Consider the following 24416-nt stretch of genomic DNA (forward strand, 5'->3'; position numbering starts at 1 on the left):
AGCCTTTTGGAGACTCTCAACCTCAGTTTCAATTAGATATTGCTAGTATATATGTGAGATTAACACTTAAAATGTAATTTCATTAGATAAAAATGGAATAAAACAGGTGTATACAGTCTTCACTTAATTTTTTTTTTTTTTGGTTTATATTAAATTCAGTTTTTCCTAACATTTCTTCTCTATTTATGTAATAATGCCCAGAGGTGAGGTCCTAAGATGTTTCTCATTATACAAAGCACTTTTTACCCTTAATTTATAAATAATGTGTATTTAGGGTATGAAACCTTAAAAGGAAAGATCATGCCTACTGACAAATCTGTCTTACTCCATATTTTAAAGCACCATTATGGTCATCACCAAAACTTTTTCATAAATAGTACTAGAGTGCTAAGGACCCAATGATCCAGTGGACACTGGTATTTTATATTTTTCAGGAGCACAGTGGAGCTGAGCTGATCCTGCCTCAACTTCCTCTTCGTTTTCTGGGACCATGAAAGAACTGGCAACCCTACCTTTTAACATTGACTTATTTTAGGTCATTTCTGTAAACTATTCATCAAATCCCAAGATCAGAGAATTATTTGTAATAATTTGTAAGACACTTTTAAGAAGGAGCTAAAATGACTAGGATTTCAGGCACTGAGAATTTTTATTTGCTATTGTACTTGCATCAGTTTCAAAAATATTTTTAATATTTGAATACTAGCAGGGGAGCATAAAGACTCAAGATTGAAAAATCATTTATCTGAAACATCCCCTTTCAAAAGAACTGTTCACTCAAGGAAGCTAATGTATTTTTTCTGTACAAATAATGGCCTGAAATTGTAAATAAATATGGAAATTATTTTATATTTTATGTATTTGGTGTTAATTTTATTTAAATACTTACCACAGATAAGTGCTATTTTAAATATCTTAACATTTGTAACTCTGACTTAGCTCACCTTGTTTTGTAAGGTGCATGCAATTAAATTTTTCACACTTTTTATCTGACATTTTTGTTTTCATTAGAATTCTGATTAAAACTCTGATTTTGCACAACTGCATATATAACCCGTTCTTGTTTAATGAGAACCTTTCATATGCTTTCAGTAGGAGCTAGATTCTTATGCTTATGGCACTGCCTTTTATTTTCTTGCACTGAGTATGGACTAAAACATCAATAAAGCCATGACTGCTTTAATGTTGATGGTTTGGTATTTTACCAGGCAATGCTGGTCATTTTGTTGCAATTAAGAAGATTTAACACCCTCCCCTTCCCTCCCCCCCTTCCCGCCCCTCCCCCCCAAAAAACCACCCCACCAACCCCCAAACCTACATAAACTAATTTATGTTGTTCTTTTGAGATAATATGACCCGTTTGTGTGAGTAAATAGGAGTAATAACAATAGTCTCTCCCCCCACACCCCCATGTTCAAAATCTTGACCTAAAAAAGCAGACAGTGGGATATTAATTTAAGACCCTGATTTTATGGAAGTGATATAGTATAGAGGATCTTCTTGGTATTTTATTGATGACTTCAAGAAGTAAGTTGCAAGTCAGAAGAAATCCATTGCATATGAAAATTCATTTGAATGATACCTTGGACCTGTTTGTTGGTCTTTGTTTCTAAGTTTGATTTTGGACCATGTGTAGAGTCCTTAGACTCATCTCTTTAGTCCCATATTAATTAACTGTTTTCTGTAGAAGCAGCATGGAAAAAAACACTTATATGAAGTCAGTGAGAAATCATCGTGCATTTGCTGATATTTTCGGTTTGGTTTCACAGAGGACATTAATGTATACTTGTGTGTAGCTTTAAGTGAAAGCATACTCTATTTAGAATTTTGCACTTTCAATAATTACTGATAATACAGATTTTCCTTTACAGTTTTGCGACTTGCAGAATTTCTTCCAGTAAGCAGCCCTGTCTAAAGTCTCCCTCTTAGATGCAGATGTATGTGCTCTGTCTTGCATTCTCTTTCATACACACATGGATGCATGTACAGGACAGGATGCAGTTTTGACTTAGAGTTAGATTTACTATATTAAGCAGATATAACCATATCTTTGATACACAAATCTGTTCTGTTGTAATGGTTCATTTTATGAACTTATGTTCATTTTTTCTCAGTTAAATTAATTTTCAAAATTAAAACCAATAACATGCATTTATGTATTTAACAATGATAAAGTTCAATGTAAATGTAAAATCTTAGTTTTACTTTACTCCTTTATTTTCATGGTTTTAAATGATGCACATACATAGAAAGAGATTATAAATCTTTAAATTCTCAGATTGTATTTTCTTATACATTTGCTTTATGTTCTTATTTAAAATGTGCATATTTAGTATGTATTTATTTACAAGGGCACGAGTTAGTGTGTTTTCTTCATGTGTAATTTTGATCCCCATTAGCTGACTTGTAATACTTTCTAGATATACTTCTAAGAGTAGTCTTCAGTAATTACAAAAAACCCAGTGTGTTATTTGTTAATGCTTTCAGAATAATAGATAATTTCGCTTGGCTATGAGGACACAGTTCTTATATCAGAATTTCCATTCTGAAAATTAGCTTACAAAACCAAGATGACAAGGGACAAATCATACAATAAAAACCAATGTTTTAGTTAAAAGCATGTATCAAAACCGAGGTCTGAACAGTGTTGGTTCTGCAGAATAAGCTGTATCTAATCCAGTCCAGCAATTAAATGATGGCAAGGCCCCCTTACTGTATGCATAGTCTCAGATAAGTTCAAAAATTAGGTTAAAAGTTTTAAGCCTCTGGGGTAGATGCTGTATGCTTATTTATAAAGTGAATGGACTATAGGTGCACAGCCATTTTGAGAGTCCCATTGGAGACTTTCAGAAGCTGTTACACTGCTAAAAATAGGAGAACCATTTGTTTCCTTTACAGGCAGAGAATTAAATACAAAAGTCTTTCTGGAAATATTAATATTGTATTCTTAATCTATTGGTGATTACATGCAGTAGCTGCTACTGTTTTATTAGATGACTGCTGGAAAATGTAGAAACTCACAGCATAAAGGGAGTGATGAAATCTTCCTATAGCCAAGGTCACATAGTGACAGTAGAACTGCTACAGTAGAGGGAGAATAGCTATGGAAGACCTGTGCAATATAATTTCTGAATATCTCTGAAGGAAGAGATACAGTACTGATGATTTTGTAGAGTAATCCTCTTTTCTGTTCCCTTCCCACATACTGCCACTCTTTTGTCTGTCCTTCTGAACCACTGTATTTTCTGCGTAGCTTCTTTAATGTTGCTTAAGAACTTGCCAAATTGTAGCAGCAAACATGAGACTGAAGTATTTAAAATCCCTCCTTCACCTGCAGAGTTGCTAAGCAAGACCTGAAGTTTTGAAATGGAACTGGTTTATAAGAGGTAAAAAAAAAAAAAAAAAAGGCAATAATTGGTCATTGCCATTCCAGAAATTCATATGTAGAAATTTTAAATAAACTCCATGTTAACATTAAGACTTCCTGGGCATCATAGAAGAAACCTGCCAGAGGGCATCTGTTTTGGGAGATGAGCCAATACCTTGATTCATTACTTTTATGATATTGTATGGCTCAGTTTCTGCTGGGAGTCCCCACTTTCACTTTAAAATCATCACTGTATGATCAATCTTATATGTGTTTTCTGTTGGTTCTACAGTGTAATGTGAAGAAGCCTTTTGCCTGTAACTGTTGATAGTTTGACAATTACATGTATCTCTTCTTTTTATGATGGTTGTTAAAAACCATGGTCATTTGATAAGCAACAAGAAAGAAGATCAATGCATCAATGGTGAAAGATTCTACAGAGAGAAATAAATTCAGGAGATTCAGAAGTTTAACTTCTGAGCCCAGTGTAGCATAATTTTTACGTTTCTGTATGTGTAATTGAGGAAAAACTTACAGCACCAAAATATTCTGTATATGATTTCTGACTAATGGATCCAATTTTCATTAATTATACTTGAGATTTAAATTAAATTTTATTGTGAGAAATTTTCCATATGTTTCACTGGAAATACTGAATAGATTTATACTAATTTGATATTCTGGAGCAATGACAGAGGTCTGAAAGTGTCCTACCTTCTCTGGCTGACTCATCCTGCTTTGATCAATTAAATCTTTAGTATGTTGAAGTTACACTTCACTTTGCCTTGGCCAGCGATAATTACTGAGAATTTATTTAGACTTGATAGCAGTATGCTAATGGCTCTCTGATTGGAACCTCTGTTATTAACTAGTGCACCAAAGCCATGTTAAAATATATTTTAATACTAAAGGTCTAATTAATAAACACATTATTTCTCATTTTGTGGAAAGCTACCTGATAACTTGAATGTTGGCATTTTATCTAGGTAGATCATTCTGGCTTACCTTTCCATGGTTGACCTTTTAGGGAAAATACTTGTTTTAGGTGCTTGAATCATCACATATTTTGAGCTATATGAGTTCAATATCTGCTGTGGTATTTACAGAAATGAAGATGTGGGTTGGAACAACCTTGTCTTACTGACAGCAATATAACATGGAAGTAGTAGTCAGATAAACTAAACAGGAATAGACAGGATTTCTGACACTTAACTTTAAAATTTTATCTAGGTTTATCTAGGATAAACCATCAGACTTGCACTTGATCCATTCACTTTGAATTCTCATGTACTAACTATAATACTTTTACTCTCCACCTACTAGTTGTTACTGTTGTTTTGGATCTTGCTGCAGACATTGAATCCTGTATAAAAACAAGACTGGAATTATCACTTGAGGTTATTTGTCAAATAGCCTAAATAACTGACGCTTCACAAGTTATTAGAGAAGTAATGTAGGATCTTGGTTATAAAATGAACTTAGGTTTTTAAACAGTAAAATTTTGTGACTTTTACTGTTTGCTTTTTGTTTGTTGCTATCTTAAGCGGTGACAAACCTTACAGCTCTTCCCTGTTGTTGTGTGCTTTTTGCTTAACTGCATGAAGAAAAAAAAAAACAGACTAAGCTTTCCTGCACTTCTTTTCATCCTAATATGACTATACGAAAATGGTCATTGTGTGTCAAGTCTGTTTTATTTTAGCTTGAGTCTGTGATGTGTAGTTAGCAAGAGTGAATTGTGTGGGTTTTTTAATGAGGCTCCATTTTGTCTGCCACACTTGGTCAGCTGCTTGACACTTGTGGGAAAAAATATTACTGAAGAGATAAGTAGCTTAAAATCCATTTCAAAGGGATTGCATGTTAGGCCAGTCAGTGACCTTGAATTTGACTCTTATATGGTGTAAAGTCGGTGTAGAGAGTTGTGTCATCAGGGTAACTGGTTACCTAGAGTTAGTAAATTGCAGTAACAAGTATGATGGTTTTAAGTGTGTGGAATGCTATGGATTAGTGCGTGGTGTGACCTTAGAGGTGAAAGCAGGAGTCTTGAGAATTTTATATTTGCTCTTAACATTTCCTAAGTGTAAATGTTCTAGTCCTTCTAACTGGGGTGTCTATAGATGAATCACATGCATCCCAAGTTTAGATTTAATTTTTTAAAACTGGTGACTCCTTTTTTGTAACAGAGAATGTGTTTTTTCCAATTAAACTTTATTATCTTGAGATAATTAAATGATTCTGTTTTGTTTTGGAAAAACTACTGTGTTCATATTTTATAGTGTGAAACATAGGTGTGTGGGAACACTGGATGGCCAGGTAATAGAATAGTTCGCCAAATCTTCACAGCACAATCAGCTTCTGAGTATCTTTAGAATAATCTGAATAAGAATTATTTCCAGCCTCATTCCATATGAATATTGTTTTCCTGTTGAACTATCAGTAGGGTTAATAAAAGCTCATTTGTAGTATACATTAATATTTCTAAGTGTTTATATGTTACATATTACATACCTTATTGAGGGAAGGTTTTAGGCATGATTTCAAGCTGCATAAAACAGAACGTATATTAAAGAAAATTCCACTTTTGATGATGTATCTCTAGCACTTGAATAAAGGTGTCTTGAAGCACCTCTGACTTTCATGCATCTGAAGTATGCCAACTAATAAAATATCTGTGCCTTCAAAATCTTGTACAGTTCTGTGTCTTCAAAATCTTGTACAGTTAAGATTTAATATTATTCTTCTCATAAATTAGTTCAATGTTGAACAAATTTGTTTTGCAGGTGCATTTTTCTGAGACTTTAAATTTTTTTCTTTCAAAATTAAAAGTTATTGCTGCTTACAAATGGAAAGACCTATTCAAAATGCTATGTTTTTATTTTCTGAATTAACTAATATTGACAAGGTTGTCCTTCAGAGGGTTGTAATACAGTATTTAATTATCAACTCTAGCTTCCTTTAATAGCCTCTGTAACAAGATCATAATTATCTTGCATATAATCATTGGCTGATACACTTAGCAGCCCATCTATGATTCATTCTTTGCAATTACTCATACTTTGTAGCCTTGAGACATAAAGAACTCCATGCTTTTCTTGGCAATTAAGTGTTGTTAATGGTTAAAGGTGTTCTAATTTTTCCCATTCTACTTTGACAATGTCCTTGAATCTAGTTAGAAGTGGCATCTTCTAGGCTGTGTGAGCGTTCAGTCTCAAATAACCAAATGGCTATTTGGTACTTGAGCTGTCCCTTGACTGTCCAAATTAATAACAAGCGGTTAGATGTCGTACTTGGGTACCAAATTGTGGTAACTGGAAAGTTATCTAAATGCCAGATAAACCAATTAGGAAGGTATGACTACTTTTCAGTTTAGAGAAAGTATTTTAGATAACATTTAATAATACATAATAATGAAGTCTTCAGAGCGTTAGCAGGATGAGCTATTTCAGCTTGAGCTGCAACAAGGTCAGCTCTTACCTACTAATGATAGAATAATGATAGTCCAAATTCACAACGTAATAGAATATTAAACTTGGTTTTAGTGGGCAGAGGTTGACAGTTTCTTCTTAGTTCTCGTGGCTAATAGAAAATAATAGAAGACCAAGAACTCTCAAAGCCTTCAGTTTTATTGCGATATATATGCAGTAAAATTGTAAATAAAAATACGCAAAGCCAAAGGTATCCTATGTTAAGTAATATACAACCATTAAAAGCTGAAATCGCCACAGTTTAAATTTTAGTAAAACAGCAGCATGCATTTTATTTTAGAATGGCAGTGTTTATGTGCTTTTAATTCTAATATCTTCATGTTGATTGCAGTAATTTACCATATTTGACTTTTCCTTGTGCAGTGGGATCATTTTAAAGTGTTTTGGAAATTTTTTTTTCATATCAACTTTGCCTATTTTAATATGTTGGAAAAATCCAGTGGTCACTTTGAGTGGGATAAGGTATATTGAGGAATACGTGATCTTATTTTTTGATGAAAAACAATGTGATTTTATAATAATTTTGTCTTACTACTTTTTTCAGATATAACAAGTCAGCATGAATTACCAATATGTCAAAACAAGAATATTGCAATAACAAATTAAAATAGAATTTCTTTTATACAATATTTTTAGATTAACTAAAATGATGGCTTCTTACCTGTTCAGAAATGTACAAGCATGAGTAATAAATGTATTTTGTGTGCTTTCTGGTAGTATGCTTTCTTACTAATGAAATTTCTGAAGTGTAATAAAATATATTTTAGCTCATCATGTTTCTACCACCTTCCAGGCATATTATCATTATCTCCTGTGTTGAAATTTTTCATTTGTACTAGTCTTAAGTTTGAAATAATTGAAGTTGTCTAAATACTTATCTACTTCTGATAAAGTACATACATTCAGCTTTTGTTAAAATCAATTTTTCAAAATTCATTAAAGTTCTCTACCATTAAGGAAAGCTGAATGTCAATAGCCAGCAATTGAAACTATATCATTTTGGGGTATGTCTGAAACTTTACACAAGAAATTCTAATGGTCTTCCCCTAATCTCCTCATGTTAACAGCACCCTCCAATCAAAAACTAAAAGGCTCTTCCAAGCATCCCCCAAACATGGTGGCTTCCTAGTCTTATTGTCACATGAGCTGTAGACATAGTAGTACAGAAGTAGTCACTAGCTGTGTCTAGAAAAAACCCCCACAAACTGTTTCTGGATCCTCATGTTAAAAACAGCAGTGTTTTTGCTTCTTAAAGCTTGTTCATTTCCTAATGAACAAGTCTGTGTAGTGATATGCTAAGTTTAGTGGAGTTCTAGTTCTGATTTGTGACTTTCTTACGATTTTTATTTTAATCTTAGTTGTGAATTTCGTAGGGTTGCAGTACTTTGGATATACTTTGCCAAGCAGTCACTCTTTTATTGAGCGGCATTTAGCCTCTCTTTCAAACAAACAAACAAATTGTTGTTGGAGCAGCAGAGGATGACTGTCACCAGGTCCTGACTTGGACAAGGATCTCCTTACGAGGCTTTAAAGTTCTTACTGTTGCCACCCTGACACTCTGTATCTAATCTTGGAATTGGGGCTGGGCAGCATCTCTGTTTACTTTATATTTGCATCTGCCTCAGTTACATTTGGTTTCTTCTCTGACTTTATTCTTCACTGCGCATGCTTGCATGCACTTTCTCTGAAATACGTTACGTAGTACAATCTTGTTCTGTCCCAAAGCAGGAGATGAGAGCTTTGTGGTCTAACAACGAAGAGAGGTAAATATTGCAAAATTCAGTCTTGTATAAGCACATATGTACTTTATGGATGCACATTAGTTCTTAATTTCGTTATTGGAATAGCTTTTAAACTGAAATACAAGCCCTTAATGTGAAAAAAACCTGTTGTATGATTGGCATGTTGTAGTAGATCAAAAAAGCAACTTTCGTTTAATTTTAGTCTTCAAGTGAGAGTCTTATTTGCTAGTATTTAGAATGTATTATTGTGGAGAAGAGTAAGAGAGTTAGTGTTTGCCTTGTTCCAGATCTTCGATATATGATGTAGTGGTAACAGGCTTAGGGATACATAGTCACTAGTATTTCTAACTCAGTAAAGGAAAATTGTTATTAATGTATCTTTAAAAGCATATTTTTGCAACACTGTTATAAACCTAGTTCCACAACTTGCGGTGTCTTAATGAGCGTGTCTTGTCATATTAGAGTGGTAAAATTAAACCACCTTTTAAAGAAACTATTGTCAAGGGTTTGTTTTCTAAGACTGATTACAAATGAACATGCAGGTTGTGTGTCTTGGATTCAGGAAGAATAGGGTAGTTGTTTTTCATGTAACTTTTTGCTTTCACACTGAGCAGGTGTTTGCACTTGCTTCTATTGTACAAGTTTCTGCTATTTAACTAAAGATGATAACTAAATTGTCTAATTTAGTTTTAGTTAATTGTACAACTTAGACAATTTAATTTTGTAATTAAAGAAACTTAATTGTCTAACTTAGACAATTTAGTTTAAAAGGTTCACTGAAATGCCTTTCCAAAAGCATATGAAATTGCCTGTATATTTGTGTTTTTATATATAAAAGTAGGAGTTCCTTTGCAAACTACATGCTTCTGAATAGTTTTCCGCGTACATCTACAGTATTTTAGCTAACTTTATTCACAAAGTGAAACAATTTCTATTCAGTTACATTTCAGTTATGAAGAACTTAAGTGCAGCAAATCTCTCCAATAATTTTTATCCCTTTTTGTGTTCTAGTCACATGTGTAAGAGCAGTCAGACTAAATAATTTCTAATGTATGTGGACCTTGTCTTCTATAAATTATTTTCTTCTGTTTCAGTTTTAGTAGTTGAGAAACAGGAAATACTGCACAACTGCTGTTCTTTATTACTGCAGTAGAAAGCAAACATGAGAAGAAAATCGGCATGATTAAAAATGTTTGAAATACACTTCTGTCTTTTATACTGAACTGTACTTCTTTTAAAAGAAATGAAGTGAATGCACTTGAACTGCCACTGCTGCATGACTGTGAATATTTGCGTTCTATTCTTCACTAAATTTCTGTTCAGCAATCTAACTCTCAGGAGGGAATGCTTTGGATGTGTAGTCATTAATGCAATACTGATTTTAAGGAACTTAGCTGCCAGTTCTGTTTTGATAGGTTAATTAACCTAAGTTTGTGAGTTTGAGTATGCTCATTGAGCATAGTTCTAAAAAACCAGCAGTTACACACAACATCTGCTACTTTCTTCCTTTAGAGCTCTTGATCTGATTCTTCCTTCTGTTCTTCATGACCAATGTATGTCCTTAAAGAATGAACAGTGTATGTTCATGTCCCCGTCTTACCTTTTTTCCAGGTGTATCAGATTTAGTGTGAATATTAGCATTAAAAAAAAAAAAAAAATTAAATTGACATCGTCAGTGTAGATGTTGACTGTTTATAGCAGTAGAACTTCTCTAAGTGTGCTACTGTGAAGGTGACCTCAAGTTTAGCAAGGATTTCTGTTGCTTATTTTGTTCAAAATCTTTTTTTAATGTTAAAACCCCCTTGCTCCCCATTGTATCTAAATACCATATACTGGAGTAGAAACAACTCCAAACTCTGTCTTAAAATGAAAATTTTAGGAGTGAAGTAATAAGACTGTAGACTGTATATCTTTGCTACTATTCAAATTTTTCTTTCCTTTTTAGAAAAATATTGCCAAGGAGATGAGCAGTCATCTGTTTTCAAATACCTGACACCAGTTACAAAACCAATATGTTCACTTCCACAAAACCATGCTTGGTATGGGAAAATTAAATAAAATCAAATCCCCTATTTTAAATATTTTTATAGATTTCCTGTGTGTTGTGATGTATTACAAAATATTGTTTCATACTGTGGAAGTATATGATAAAGTACAGGATATGTAAGCAGTAAAGCACATCCACTCACTTGTATAGCAATGGGAAAAATGGGAGTATACCGAAATTGTCAGAGTATATGTGTGTGTATCTATTTTTTTCTATGTTTTTTTTTTTTTTAAGATATAAGGAATAGATTCTTTTAAAATTTTTATGGAAATTGTCTTCCAGTAAATATAAGAACTAAAGTCTCTTGTAAAATGATGGAATGGATAAATAGCCTTACAACCCTTAGAAGAAAATTCTCTTTGTGGCTATGGGTAGAAGAGAGAGAGAAACTTCAGGGAAAAAGTTGAAAGTAGCTGTATTACTGCAACCAAATATATAAATTGCTGCTTTTTCTTATGGCATTCTAGCTTGTTTGTTGGAGCAGCAGATGTAACTTCTCTACAGAAATATTTTTCCTGTTATCTTTTAGATCTTATTAATTGTATTGGGAATAAGTACATGAGTACCCAAATGTTTTAATTCCTCTGTAACAAATGGAGTAGCTGTAGTACAGTGGTGTTCTGGATATTTGGTTCACTGAAAGATTCCCATTCCTCAGTACTTTTACCTCAAATTTATATCCATTTTAACATTGAAGAAAAAATGTGAGGAAACGCGTTTCAGCCCCAGATATTTACTCTTACCTTTCCTGAATCTTTTGTCATCAAATTTCTCCAAACCAACTTTATTAAATGGGATCTGAAACGAGTTTAAATAGACTATTTTGATCTTTTCTTAAAGGTAAATTTATAATTATTATCATGAGTAACCATTTTTTACATAATACATCAGTTTCATGCATTTAGTAAAACATTTGGCACTGGATAGTCAGTGTTGCATTACAAACTATAATCATACTTATAAATAAACACTTAGATGAAGGAATTGCACTTTGAGATATGTCAAGTTGAAATTATGATATTTGCACAATTAGGAATACAGTCCTGCAGTGTCAAAACATAAAACCAGGCAAGGTAACCAGATATCCATCTCCATCAACTCCATCAAGTCATTTTAAATGAAAGATAAATCTACATTAAAAATATTGGGACTATCTTTAAAATTTTTCCTGGAGAGAAAGCCTAGATATGAGCATTTTTGCATTAAGCTTGCATATTATATTTATTCAAAGGGTTTATAGAACACCTAATGTAAAGGTTGAAGCAAACTATGGACCTCATGATCATAGTAATTATTTTTTAATTTTCTACTGAATTTAGAGAAGGTACTGGTAGTAGTACTGAGCTGTTACTACTTTTTTCTACCAAGAGAAGATTTTTTTCTTCCCACAAAAAATAAGGAAAATAAACTTTCAGTTGACTTACTGAATTTCTACAATGAATAAATACAGATACAATACATACTCACACCTAACCTAAATTATTGTGCATGTGCCATTATACCTACAAAGAAAATGTGCATGTTGTTTGCAACTTTTGAGAAGGCTTTTGTCTTTACTGTCAAAACCAGAACTGTCCAAAAGCTGCTGTTGGAAGTGAAGAAATTCCCATCCTATAGAACTTGATCTGTTCCTTCAAATGCATCAATATACATGGTTTCACTTTACCTACATACTTTGCTAAAAAAAAAAAAAAAAAAAAAAAAAGTAAATCCATGCCATTTTATCCCTTTTCTTGATACATTAAGTATTATGCGTTTTCTGAATGTTTTCCTTGTCTCATGACTAGCTCAATTTCTATTGCAGTTACAGCAGTAGCATTTTTGTATGGATTTAATGCTTGGGCAGTTGCCATCTGTCGCAAAGTTTTGAAATTTCAAGAAGCATCTGATAAAGCTACTGATTGCATATCTGAAAAGAAGATTTAAAGAATCAGAAAATATACACGAATATATGTACAAAAGTTTGTGACTCGCTTCTGAAAAAGATCTTTTTTTCCTGCTTTTTAACTCCTGTATTGTTTTCATGGAGACTATTTGGATTTGTTAGACTCTAAAATACAGCCTGTGCTTTTATTCATAGGTCTAGTTGGGACATAACTAGTACTGAGAAGAAAATTCTTGATGATAATGTTCTGTAGCTCTTAAATTGTTCCCCTTTAAAGATTTAATTGTTCATATAGTAACCATTAGCATAGTGATTTTCTTCATTAACCAAAAAACTTAACTTTGAATCAAGAAAATCTCAGTAATTTACTTTCCTGCAAAATTGTATTAGAATTATTTTTAACATCCACTCTATTTCTTTGTGCCTACCTATTACAAAAAATAAACAAAACCAAAAGTCCTACTACCAAATCAAAGGTTCAAAAGCACATAGTTAAAGCCCTATGAGTAGAATTATTCTTTAAGATAAATGTAGTGTTTAATTGTTATGTAGATTCAAGATCACAGCTACAAATCTAAAAAACTGTTGTAATTTCTGTTTCCTGCTATTGCCAGGGATATTTTGCAGGGCTTCTGCTTTTAAAGATTCATCTTCCATTGTGGAATCTAATTTTACCTCTAAGTCCTCCTATGGCAGCTCTGTTTAAACTTGTGTATTAATTTTTCCGCATTTCCTTTAATACATTAATCCTCTACATCACTTTTGTAGTGGATGAACGGTCAATAAAATGAACAAATCAAAGGCCTTCAGTGTGCTCATGTAGTTCAAGAGTGCTCCGGAAGTTAAAAAGTCTCCATTTCTCTTTAGCAAGAATATTGTAGGTATACTGATTAAAAACAAAGGTGGCATGTTTCTTCCAGAGAACTGAATACAGCATTAGAGTTTTTCTTGTATTCAGTAGTTTTCAAAATGAGCTGCAAAGCATATTAGTCCTTACATTCTTAAAAGCCTCAGCTCTTTCAGAATTGAGAGAACTAGTTCAAATCAGATATGCTTATTAGAGAAGAGACAGTGTATGAGGTCTTGTAGTCATTACATAGGCAAGAAAAAAGCAGATACTTCAGTTTCAGAAATCTGCAGAGCAGTGACATGGCGTTCCATTCAATTTTTTACCAGATATCACAGACTGGAAATGTGAGCTTTGGCTGATACTGCTGGGAAGGAGAGTGCGGCAGGCAGCTGTAATTCCCATCCTGTAAAGGTACTGATACTTAAAGTCTCTGTAGTCCAAATTGGTACAGAAAAATACTAAAATGTTGAATTTGGACCTTAGATCTATTTTCAAAGTTCATTTTCTGCCAACCATTCCTAGATGTTCTGTGGATACATTTACAATTTTTTGCTTTTTAGATGTAAGGAGAAGGTACTTTAGAGTTGCTTTCAGGGTGCTTCCTGAAATACTGTCTTATAATAAGCAGACAACACTGTGTGGAATGCAGTTCTAGTGTTTTCCTACGGCTTGACTTGGACAACAGATTTCTGAAGTCAACGATATCCAATTGATTTAAATTAGGCCAAAATTTTATTCCATGTGCTTGTAAGTTTGGTTGCTCCAAAATCAAGTTAACTCTCAATTGATTTTTCTCCCTCAGAAAATGTAGTTCAATTTTGAGTCTAAATCTTAAAAAAAGATATTTTCTAGTTTTAGAGTGATTTTTTTTTTTTTTATTTTTTTTTAACAGTATGATGTTGCTGAAAGGTATTTCAGCGCAGGGTGAGCTGCAGACAGTTGTTCTAGTACATTCATTGACTGTATCTTGGTAGCATCCGGTTTGTCTGCAGTACTAGAACAATTAAAATTATGGTTCCTACAGGGAAGAATCATAGTAAAAAGTAAATTTATTTGTGGAATATTTTTTTTGTGTGGTATGCTCTTAAGGAATCATAAAGCCTAGAGAGTAACTGAACATTAACATGACTCCATCTACTGTAAAACCCATTCCGTTTTATATATTTTCAGGGAGTATGGAGTGGCACAGGAAGGAAATGGCATATCGCTGGAAAGTTGCTCTAATTCAGCACAGGATTCTTGTGAGAAATTCCTTCTAATATTACATCATCTCTTCTGTTTTTCACAGTTTACAGTCTAATTTCTTCATTTTTTTATGCCACTTTTGTTCATCTCAGTAACCACATTAAAATAAATTTAGGACATTAAATAGGCTTTTATCAGTGGTGCACATCTGATAGCGTGACAATTTAGTACTATATATTTTGTCATACTGCGTTATGTGAGGGCTTATGGGTTCGGTAATAAAAATATTAAATAAAGTTTGCTATTTTTTAACATTACATTTTACTGGCTAACATGAGATTCAACAAACCAAAATCTCAGCTGGTTCCACCTCAATGAATGTTTCTGACTATAACGTAAGTAGCACTTCAGTAAAGGAAAAAGATAGTCCCCTTGCAAAAACAGGAGTGAAAAAAGGCAATTCAATAGTTACTTCAATTATACGGCAATATTTTTTTTCAATTCTATTTTCTTTTGTCTGAATTTACTACTGTCTAATTTATGATTGCTTATCAAACTTTGTAGCTTGAAGGAAAGTACTTTTCTTTTTCTTGTTCTGTAATGTCAAAGGAGAGCCTGAAAGATTTTTTTACTTTAATAGGTACAGACTTAAGGTCAACAGTGACACTAACAAAACATTTTCAGGTAAAATAGCAAACTCATTCTGTAAAACTACCCAAAGTGTGAAAAATTACTAAGATTAGGTTTTTACCCTAGATTTAGAAAATTGTATACATAACATGAAGAATATCTTTTAATTAAGGAACTGTTTTATACTACTATTTTTTTCTTTAGGTAGTTGGCATTTGTAGATGATTCATTAAGATGAGCATGAAAAAATATGGCGAGCTTTATAACCTTTTTATTGAACTCTCTCTGCGGATTCATAAATGTAATGTCAGATGGAACATACCAGTGCATTTTTTTTCTATCTGCAATCCCCAGAAATAGTGTTTTTCTGTATGTTATTTTGTGTTTGGCAAACATAAGCCTGTATTGTTTCCACACTTTTAATGCATTTTGTACAAAGCAATCCCATAAGCCTAATTGGTACATGGTGTATACCAGTGTTGAGTTAATCCTATCCTCCTTTTCTTTGAAGCTCGTCCATTCCAGTTTTTGTTCTATTAGTTGGTGATTTCCTCTTGTTAAAACTGTATGACTCTACTGTTTCTTACTCCCTCTCTCTGTTCTTCTTCCTGAACCACACGTGTGCACTTTGTTCACACTCATTTCAGTTACTGAATATGGCTCTGTAGTCATGATCAACTACAAGAAACTGTTACCCATTTGTGACTTTGTCTTCAAATATCTCATATTATTTGGTAGGTTGCCTACCATCATCTCATTTCAGTCTGTGTGACAGAGGTTTGCTTCCTAAAATTCTTTATGTACTTGATATAAGTGATCTTACACACAGATTTGGTCAGGATTGTGTTTTTTGTTTCTTGTGATGACTCACATATCTAGTTTTCCTGTCCCTGATTCCTAGAACATCTTGTCTTGACTGTGCTCATCTTCTTATAGATGCTTTACTTGGAACTTGAACTGGGATCAGCTTTAAAATTATTTATTCACTTCAGATACTTCCTTCTTACTCATTTTTGGTTACTGCGGATAACCTACCCCTTCTTTTCAAGACTATAATTTGTGTGTCAAATTGCATAGACAATCTATGAAATTTCAGATTGTATGTGTCTAAACTTTGCTGTTTGTTTGTAAAAACCTTCAAATGCTTGTTCTTCTTTACAGGTTACCAGAGCCTTATTTAAGTTCTTAATTTTTGTTTCTTCAGAAAGCTGCTTCCAAAGTCATTTGACTAAGATCTTTCTCTGATCACACCACTTCAATTTCATTGCTTTCTAATTCTGTATCGTGTCAAATGCAAAATGTTGTTCCTGCTCATCAGTTTTCTATACTTGAATTCCTTTTCCTAGAAAGAATTTTACCATGTTGGAGTCATAGCCTTTGTTAATAATTATAATTGCCCCAAACTATGTGTGATCCCTCGCATGAAGAAAGCTCTTCTTAAACACATTTGAGCTGTTATATTCTTTTCCAAACCTATTCATAGAATCTGTGTTGACTGTGAAGTTATAAATGCCAAAGATTACAGCTGGACAGATGCAGTACCTTATGAATTATGAGTTAATGCCACTTTCCCTTTCCTGATATTAAAGAGTAAACCATACAAATATAAAAACAAAATGAGATTGAAATATCCGAATGGTTTGTTTCATTAAGTGTATGCATTCACTTTTGCTCTAAACACTGACACTTTTCTCCTGCTGCTTTAAACATCTTGTTCCATCTCTTTTCTGCTAGAGTATAGGTCAACATGTTTCCGTTAGTATCTCCTGCCATGAGGTTCAGTTGTGAGGAAAGTGGTAGGGGAAATGAGAGAGTCTTGATATGAATATGAGCAGCTAATTATAAAATCAACATTAAGCTAGAATAAACGTCTTCATCCTTCAATTTTACTGATGAGTTTAAATGATCAGTGCAAAGATATACTTTTTTTGCCACTTGCAGAATTTTTGTTCTGTTACTCTAATTGTGTATAGGATTCAATAATAAGGATTACTTGGTGTATGCACTTTAAATATTATTATATTGTGGTTATGTAATAGAATGTTTAAGTACACAGAAAACACATGATATTTTGTCTTTCTTTTCTAAGGTACTACTGATCACATACAAGAAGTATGATACTCTTCTGAAAGCTATGCTTTGTGGACTTCTATTGAGTTTTGTGCGTTAATAACTGCCATGTAATAAAATTGGGAAAAAGGCTGTTCAGCACAAAATCAGATATTTCATCGTCTTCTCTATAATAGATGAAAATTCCCACATTCAAACATTTTAGTTCTATATTTAGTCTACTAGTCATGTTAAGAACGAAGGGATCTTTTATCTTTGTAAGTAAAATACTTCAGGTTTAGTGCAGAAATACGTTCATGTCTGAATATCAAGTATAAACAAATAGTTTTTATTCTATGTTTTCATATATTACAATTTAGTTTGCAAGGTCATGGTATTTAGAGTACATTTCTAGAAATGTACAAACTTTGAGATTTCATAGTGTTGAAGAAGTGTTTCAATATACAGTAACCTCTTTTTCCTTCTGCTACGTGGCTTATAATAGTTACTTTATGCTGATTTAATGTCTTCCTTGAGAATACTTTCAAGGACATCTTTGATTAGATTGATCAGACTTAATGAATATGTATATGTATTGGACTAAATTGTAGGTTGCATTTAAAAATAAACTGTCCTGTGTGTATCATATTATACTAGATTGCAATGAAAGAATGGGGCCATCCATTCTAAATGTGAGATTAAGTAACTTTAGCTTAACTCTATTTAAAAATATTGTAAAAATAAACCCTATAATTCAGAAATTAAATCATTAATTCTGAAATTTGAAATTAAACTATGTGTGACTTAGGTACTTTATTCTTGCTTTTTTTTTCTTTCAATGCCAGTTAAAAGTTGAAAGCTCTGTATGGTTAAAAGATGAACTTTTAGATGAAACAAGCCTGGATGTTAAGGGACAGATGTTTTCAATATGAGTTAAATAAAATGTGTCGGTGTCTGCTCTGTGAATTTGTTGCTAGTTGATACACTATTCAGAGCTATTTTTGAAATTAGGGGAAGGTATACATGGAAATGTCTTAGAACATTCTACTTTTAGACAGAAATTTAGTAACTTACGAACTTTTCTAACAGTCTGTCTGGTATGGTGCAGTGCAAGATGCTAATTGTGTTTAACTGACAATTGTTGTAGTTTAACTGAAACAGCTCTTCTTCCTTTCTAATGCTTTTGTTCATCCCTCTTAAATATTTGAAGTGCTATGAGAGCACTATATTGACAGATGGCATTGTGAAACGACTTTATCAGATTTCCATAAAAGGCTCTGGTTTTTGAAGTTTGCTTTCTACCTGTCATTCCTGAAAACCAAGTATGACTTTAAAGACTCAATCATTAAAAGAAAAAAAAAAAAGCTCCCTAGCCCAAATTAAGGCTCATTACACAAATTATGGGTTAAATAATTATAAAGGGTACTTTTTTAACAAATTCTGCTCTGAGCAATATTTCTGCAACTTTCAGTAAGGCTTAATCTGTTCATATTTATTGAGCAAGACTATTCAGGATGAACAGGCTAGAATGGTTTCTCAGCTGTGTTATTACTTCAGGACTGACAGAAATAAAAGTAAGAAAAATTCTGTTTATAAAATCCCTTGTTCAGGATCCAGAACACAGAAATCACACTTGCTTTGTGGAGATAAAGGTTTCATTCCAGTGTGAAGTCTCACTGTGAATATGGTTTAAGCAGACACTAAAACTTGAAATGGAAAATGAAAGTGCCAGTTGATAGAGAACAATTCCATAGTTGTGAAATGCTGTAATATATAAAAATTATAAATATTTTGTATTGATAAATCTGTCTAGTAGTTTATTATTATTTCATGAAATGAACTGTTATTGAATTACTTTTATTGAAAATATTTTAAGTGATTGCCAGTTGTGAAGCTGGCTTCACTTCTATTTCAGATCACTACAAAATTCATAATGTAAACAGTTGGAGATGTTTCACCCAAATATTAGTGAACTGAGATTTTTACAACAAGCATTCATGAAGTAACAGAAACGTTAATAATGTTTGTTTTGTTTTATTTCATCATCCCAGCCATAGCTACATAAGAAAACATCAAAAAAGATAAAAAAATAGTATTGTATTCCTTTTATAAAAATCACATCCTAAGGATAATGCTTGCTCTGTAGGAATTTTAACAGCAGTGAACATGTTTGCTTAGATTATGAAGTTTATAGGTTCTTTATTGTAGCTAAGGTAACTAACACAGCAGGATCATAAAGAATGAACCAGCGTGACCCAAAGAAACTTATGTGCGTGTGTGTGTGAGAAGGAGAAAATTAATTGGCAAATAATTATGTTGACTACAGGAAAATGCTTTTGGAGGAGTTGGCAACATCAAGTTTATTGTTTTCAGCAAAGAATTTAAACCTAAAATAAACTGCCTGATGATAAATATACAACAATTGCTAATATAAACCAGACTAATGTTTTTATCATTATGTAACATGGATATATTTTTGTAAAGATGATTAAATCTGATAACAAAAGGCTTATAACCTATTAGATATAGAAAATGCAGAATCGTGCATCTGCTTACTTTCTACAAATTAACTGTAAATTAACTCAAAGATATATTTTAACTAGGAATTCCACTAGGAATTGGTATCTTTTATAATTTCCATGCAAAGTTTTAACAGATTGTTTTAAAATCAAAATGTTTTAACATGTTCTGTAAAAGAGATGAAAATCGTTTTTTCGTTCTTTATTTGTACTTCGGTAAATTAGTAGGTGTATGTGTAATAGAATATTTTAAATGTTGGTATTAGCATTGCTTTTACACAAATTAATTTTGTGCAAATTTTTTTTATGATGCTCAGATTTTCTTTCAAAGTCAGTGTACTTGATGTAAACATTATTGGAAAAACTAATTCTAAGTGTGTAAATTACTGTTCTTTCTGGACTGCATGTGAGCATATATTTACTATAACTTTTTCAGAACATTGCTTTTACATTCATATGTTTAACATTGTAGTCATTGAACTGGATATTTAATACATATAAAAGCCCCTACATGCATTTAGTTTTAGTTAACTTCAAACAGTTATAGCATATTATGTTTTGTGTACTTGTATTTTGTGTAAGTTTAGTGATGTCAGCCTGCCTGCTTAATATTGAATTCAAAAATTTTCATTGTTTTGCTGACAATTTATAGCCTTTTTTTATTTTCTTAATATATTAAACTCATTTATATTTTAAAATATGATGACATAGGTTGAACTTCTTTCAAGTGCAGGGTAGCTTCATGACAGTCAAAATTCTTGCTATACAACTGAAAAGAAAGAACTTGCCTGTTATGTGTAAGTGGAGTAGCACTTGGGTTCTCTGTATGCATACTTTACATTCTCTCTCTTCTGTTACAGATATATCTTGATTCGTCAATTCTATCTTCTTGTGTAATGACTTAGAAGACATAATGTCTGTTCTGATCAATTTTGTAATGACCTTGGACTGATTAATGAAATCTGGTGTGCTGAATAATTATCCCTTAAATTACATTTCATATGTTGAGTTATGTTTTTAACACAAAGTCTGACAATGTGTAAAATACAAATGGTATTTCAATAATAGTTTACTTAGGCTGTATAATGATTGCTGCTTTCCTAAGCCATAGATGAGGAAAAAACCTCTATGTTCAGGAAGGACAACACCATGTGTTGAACTTGAATGTCTGTATTGCATATGTGTCAATAAAGTTGAATACATATGCAGATTGTGTTCTGCTGAAATCTGTGATTAAAGCCTTCTGCATTACTATGAGTTTCTGCAGCTTTTTATCTTCAGAAATACACCCATTACAAGCCCGTTTGTGACAAAGTGAAATGTGTACAAAGGTGACAGAAACTCTGTTTAGTAATGAGCATTTAGTAAAGAGCACTTACAAAACAACCACCATGTCCTTTTGGTTTTAGACCTTACTCCATGAAACTTCTAGTTCTTCTATTAGAAGAGAGGATTAATCAGTACCTTTCCTGTGCCTTCATGATTTTGCAGACATCTGACATCTAGCTCAAGTCAGTTCCAGATTCTGAGGAGTGTAGGCTTACATTAATTCTTTTATTAGAAGCCAGCCTATAGCTTTAACTGTCCTTTTGGTCTCTTCTGAATCCTTTCCAGTTCTGATGCATCCTTTGGAGACAAAAGGACCAGAGCTTGAATGCAGTTTAAACATACAAACAAACCTTTTATGTCATCATATACTGTGTCATACTCTTTTCTGTTTTATATTCCTTTCTTAGAAATTCCTCATGTTTTATTTTCTATTTGACTGTTAGCACTAAGCCAACATTTTTATGGATATCATAATCCAAAATTGCACTCTTGAGTGAAATAATGGTCAGTTCAGAGTCCATTATTTTTGTGTGTGAAGTTAGGATTGTTTTTTGCCTTCGTACATCAACATTGTGTACGTAGAATATAATTTGCCATTCTTTTACACAGTTATTTAGTTCTGAGACCATTCTGTGGTTCTTCACTGTGACACACATCCTTATTGCCTAATAATCATGATCCAAATAACAGAATCCTCAGCACTGATACCTGCTCCCATTTTCCAGATCCCTGGCTGCATATCCCTGTATAATACTATATGTGAACTCTCTCCATGTGAGAATGGATAGTTTAGTCTTTCACTCTGTCCTTTTAATTCATTAATTTTTTGATGTATGGACATTTCTTCTTATTCCGTAGCAGTTTTGTTTCCTAATAAGCTTTTGGAAAGGACATTATTGAAAACCGTTTGGAAGGCAGGCAGCAAAGGCTCTCTGTGCTTTTATAATTAGAACATAACCTTTCACAGTCTCCTTCATGTAACTTGTTCAGAGTATTTTCTTTAATCTACCATTTCATCATTGAATCTTCAAATTTTCATTTAGTATCTTATTAGAAAATAATTTAGAATATGTGTTCAGAACTATATGCTATATTCTTCGTATCATTTACATTGTGGTACAACTTTGTTGTCTTCCAGTCTGTGACCAGTGCATTACTACTACATAGTATAAAAGTCTGTTGTCAGAAACAGTTCACATTTTAGTATATCTTATATGATTCTTACCTTGTTACCACTACAGCGTAGATGCTGTTCAAATCTAACAAATTTTCCTCGTAGTGTCTACATAGTCATCTTGCCATCTTTCCTAGACTCATTCCTATAAATATTGTATTTCTTTTTATGATCTCATCTTTCCTGCTATTTTTGTTGATTATAAATTTCACAAAAACTACCTAAGAGGCAATATAGAAAACATAGTACTGTATAATATCAAAGTAAACTTAAAAAGGTGAACTTTTCTATCTCGATACTGAAGGAAAGTACAGAAATGCTCTTAGATTATATCATAAAGCTTGTGAAAGAAAAGTTTTCTATTCTTTTGTGCGTAAGGGTAAATATTCTTTTTTATAATATCCCGTATAGCTAGTATAATGACCTTTTGAAATAACTATCCTTTTTTAAATCCAGCAAGTCAATTATTTTACTCTTTTTATGTAAAATGATACTGATATTCTTATTTTTCTCCTTTTTTTAATGTCGTACAATGTATTTATTAAGATATGCCAATTAGAAGACTTGTTTGGCTTTATAGTCCTGGTAATTTTTATAGCTCTTTATTATGTTACTCTATCTGTAGCTTTTTGAAACTATTCATCTAGTCTCTTTTTTAGTATTAAATTTTTAATCTTTGTAGTGTTGTCTATATAAGATGGACTTGCCAAAATAATACTTAGTATTTAGGCAATAGTATTATAGTTTAGAATATTCTACTTTTCCTAACATAACACCTGCCATACCAACATTTCTTTAAACTGTATTTCAACATTGAGGAAATATTTCATTGACACTGACAACCAGGTTTGTTTCCAGAAGAGTTACACTTTATGTATGATCTGTAATTGCCTTAAAAGTAGTTCAGGTTCCATGTGTTACCTTGCACTTGTTTACACTAAGTTTTATCTTTGTCATCTAATTAAATACCTTTGTATTGATACTTATGTTCTTCTTTACAGTGCTCATCTAAAAGGACTGGGAGATGTCAAAACATTGAAAATTATTCCTGGATAATGTTCAGCACTATATTTGCACTGCTAAGAAAGGAAGATTGATAGCCTGAGTTCCTAATAATAATCGGTGTCACTTTCACAGATCACATTTGTATCCAGATACTATGAGAAAGAAATGCACTGTAGATAAGGTAGAGGTTGTGTCAAAATTTGGTAAGAAAGACACTGCAGTACATCAAGTTTCCATTAGAAAATGTGGGGACGATGGCACAACAAAAACTTAATCCGTGCAAGGACAAAATTAAAAACAAAGAGTAAAGAAAACTATGAAATAGAATCACAGGGTAATTCAGTTTGGGAAGGATATCGGAAGATCTTTAGTCCAAATTCCTTCTTCAAGCAGGGTCAGCTGTGCAGGCAGAGCAGATTGCTGATCGCTTTATCTTACTGCACAGCTTCTCTGCAACCTGTTCTACTGCAAGACAGTCCTCACCATGAAAAGGTTTTTCCTTATGTCTAATTTGAACCTCATTTCAATGGATGACCATGGTCTATTTTCCTTCCACCATTCACCAGTGGAAAGAGCATAAGTTAATCTTCCTGATGGCTCATGGGTATTATGGAGCTGCTTTTGCGTTCTCCTGAAGCTGCCTATTCTCCAGGCTGATGAAAGAGGCCAGTTCCCTCAGCTTCCTCTTGTAAGGGCATGTACTTCATACCCTTGACTATCTCGGTGGCACTCCACCGAACTTCCTGCAGTTTATCAACATCTTAGTTGTACTGGAGGCTCCAAACCTGGACCCAGTACTCTAAAAGCAGTCTAACAGATGCCAAATAAAGAGGGATAATCACTTCAGTTGTTCTACTCCAGACTTTTCCATTACTCACTACAGTTCATCTGAAGTACAAAGAGCATTGATTAAGCCAAAGATAGGGTATGTTGAAATAGTTTTGTTAATTCATAAATCTAAATTCCATTGCTTCTAATACTTTAAAAATTGCAGAATCAGATGTCTACGCAAGATGCATGTCTGTGAAGGAAATTGCATCACAGCTTGTTGGAAGGAAAATGGTGGAAAATTCTAAACGTAAAATGAAAGAGAATACAGGGAAATTCACAAACTTGTCAGTTTTAATAAAACCTGTATATCCTGTCCAGTCA

General features: G+C 32.8%; 1 protein-coding gene across 2 annotated transcripts in view; it reads left to right on the top strand.

The window, feature by feature from the left end:
* Positions 1–24416, top strand: part of NOVA1 (NOVA alternative splicing regulator 1) — a 158892-nt gene that overhangs the window by 46344 nt on the left and 88132 nt on the right. The gene's annotated exons all lie outside the window — the stretch shown is intronic.

The sequence above is a fragment of the Accipiter gentilis genome, chromosome 22 (assembly GCF_929443795.1).
Source record: "Accipiter gentilis chromosome 22, bAccGen1.1, whole genome shotgun sequence".
NCBI classification, from domain to species: domain Eukaryota; kingdom Metazoa; phylum Chordata; class Aves; order Accipitriformes; family Accipitridae; genus Astur; species Astur gentilis.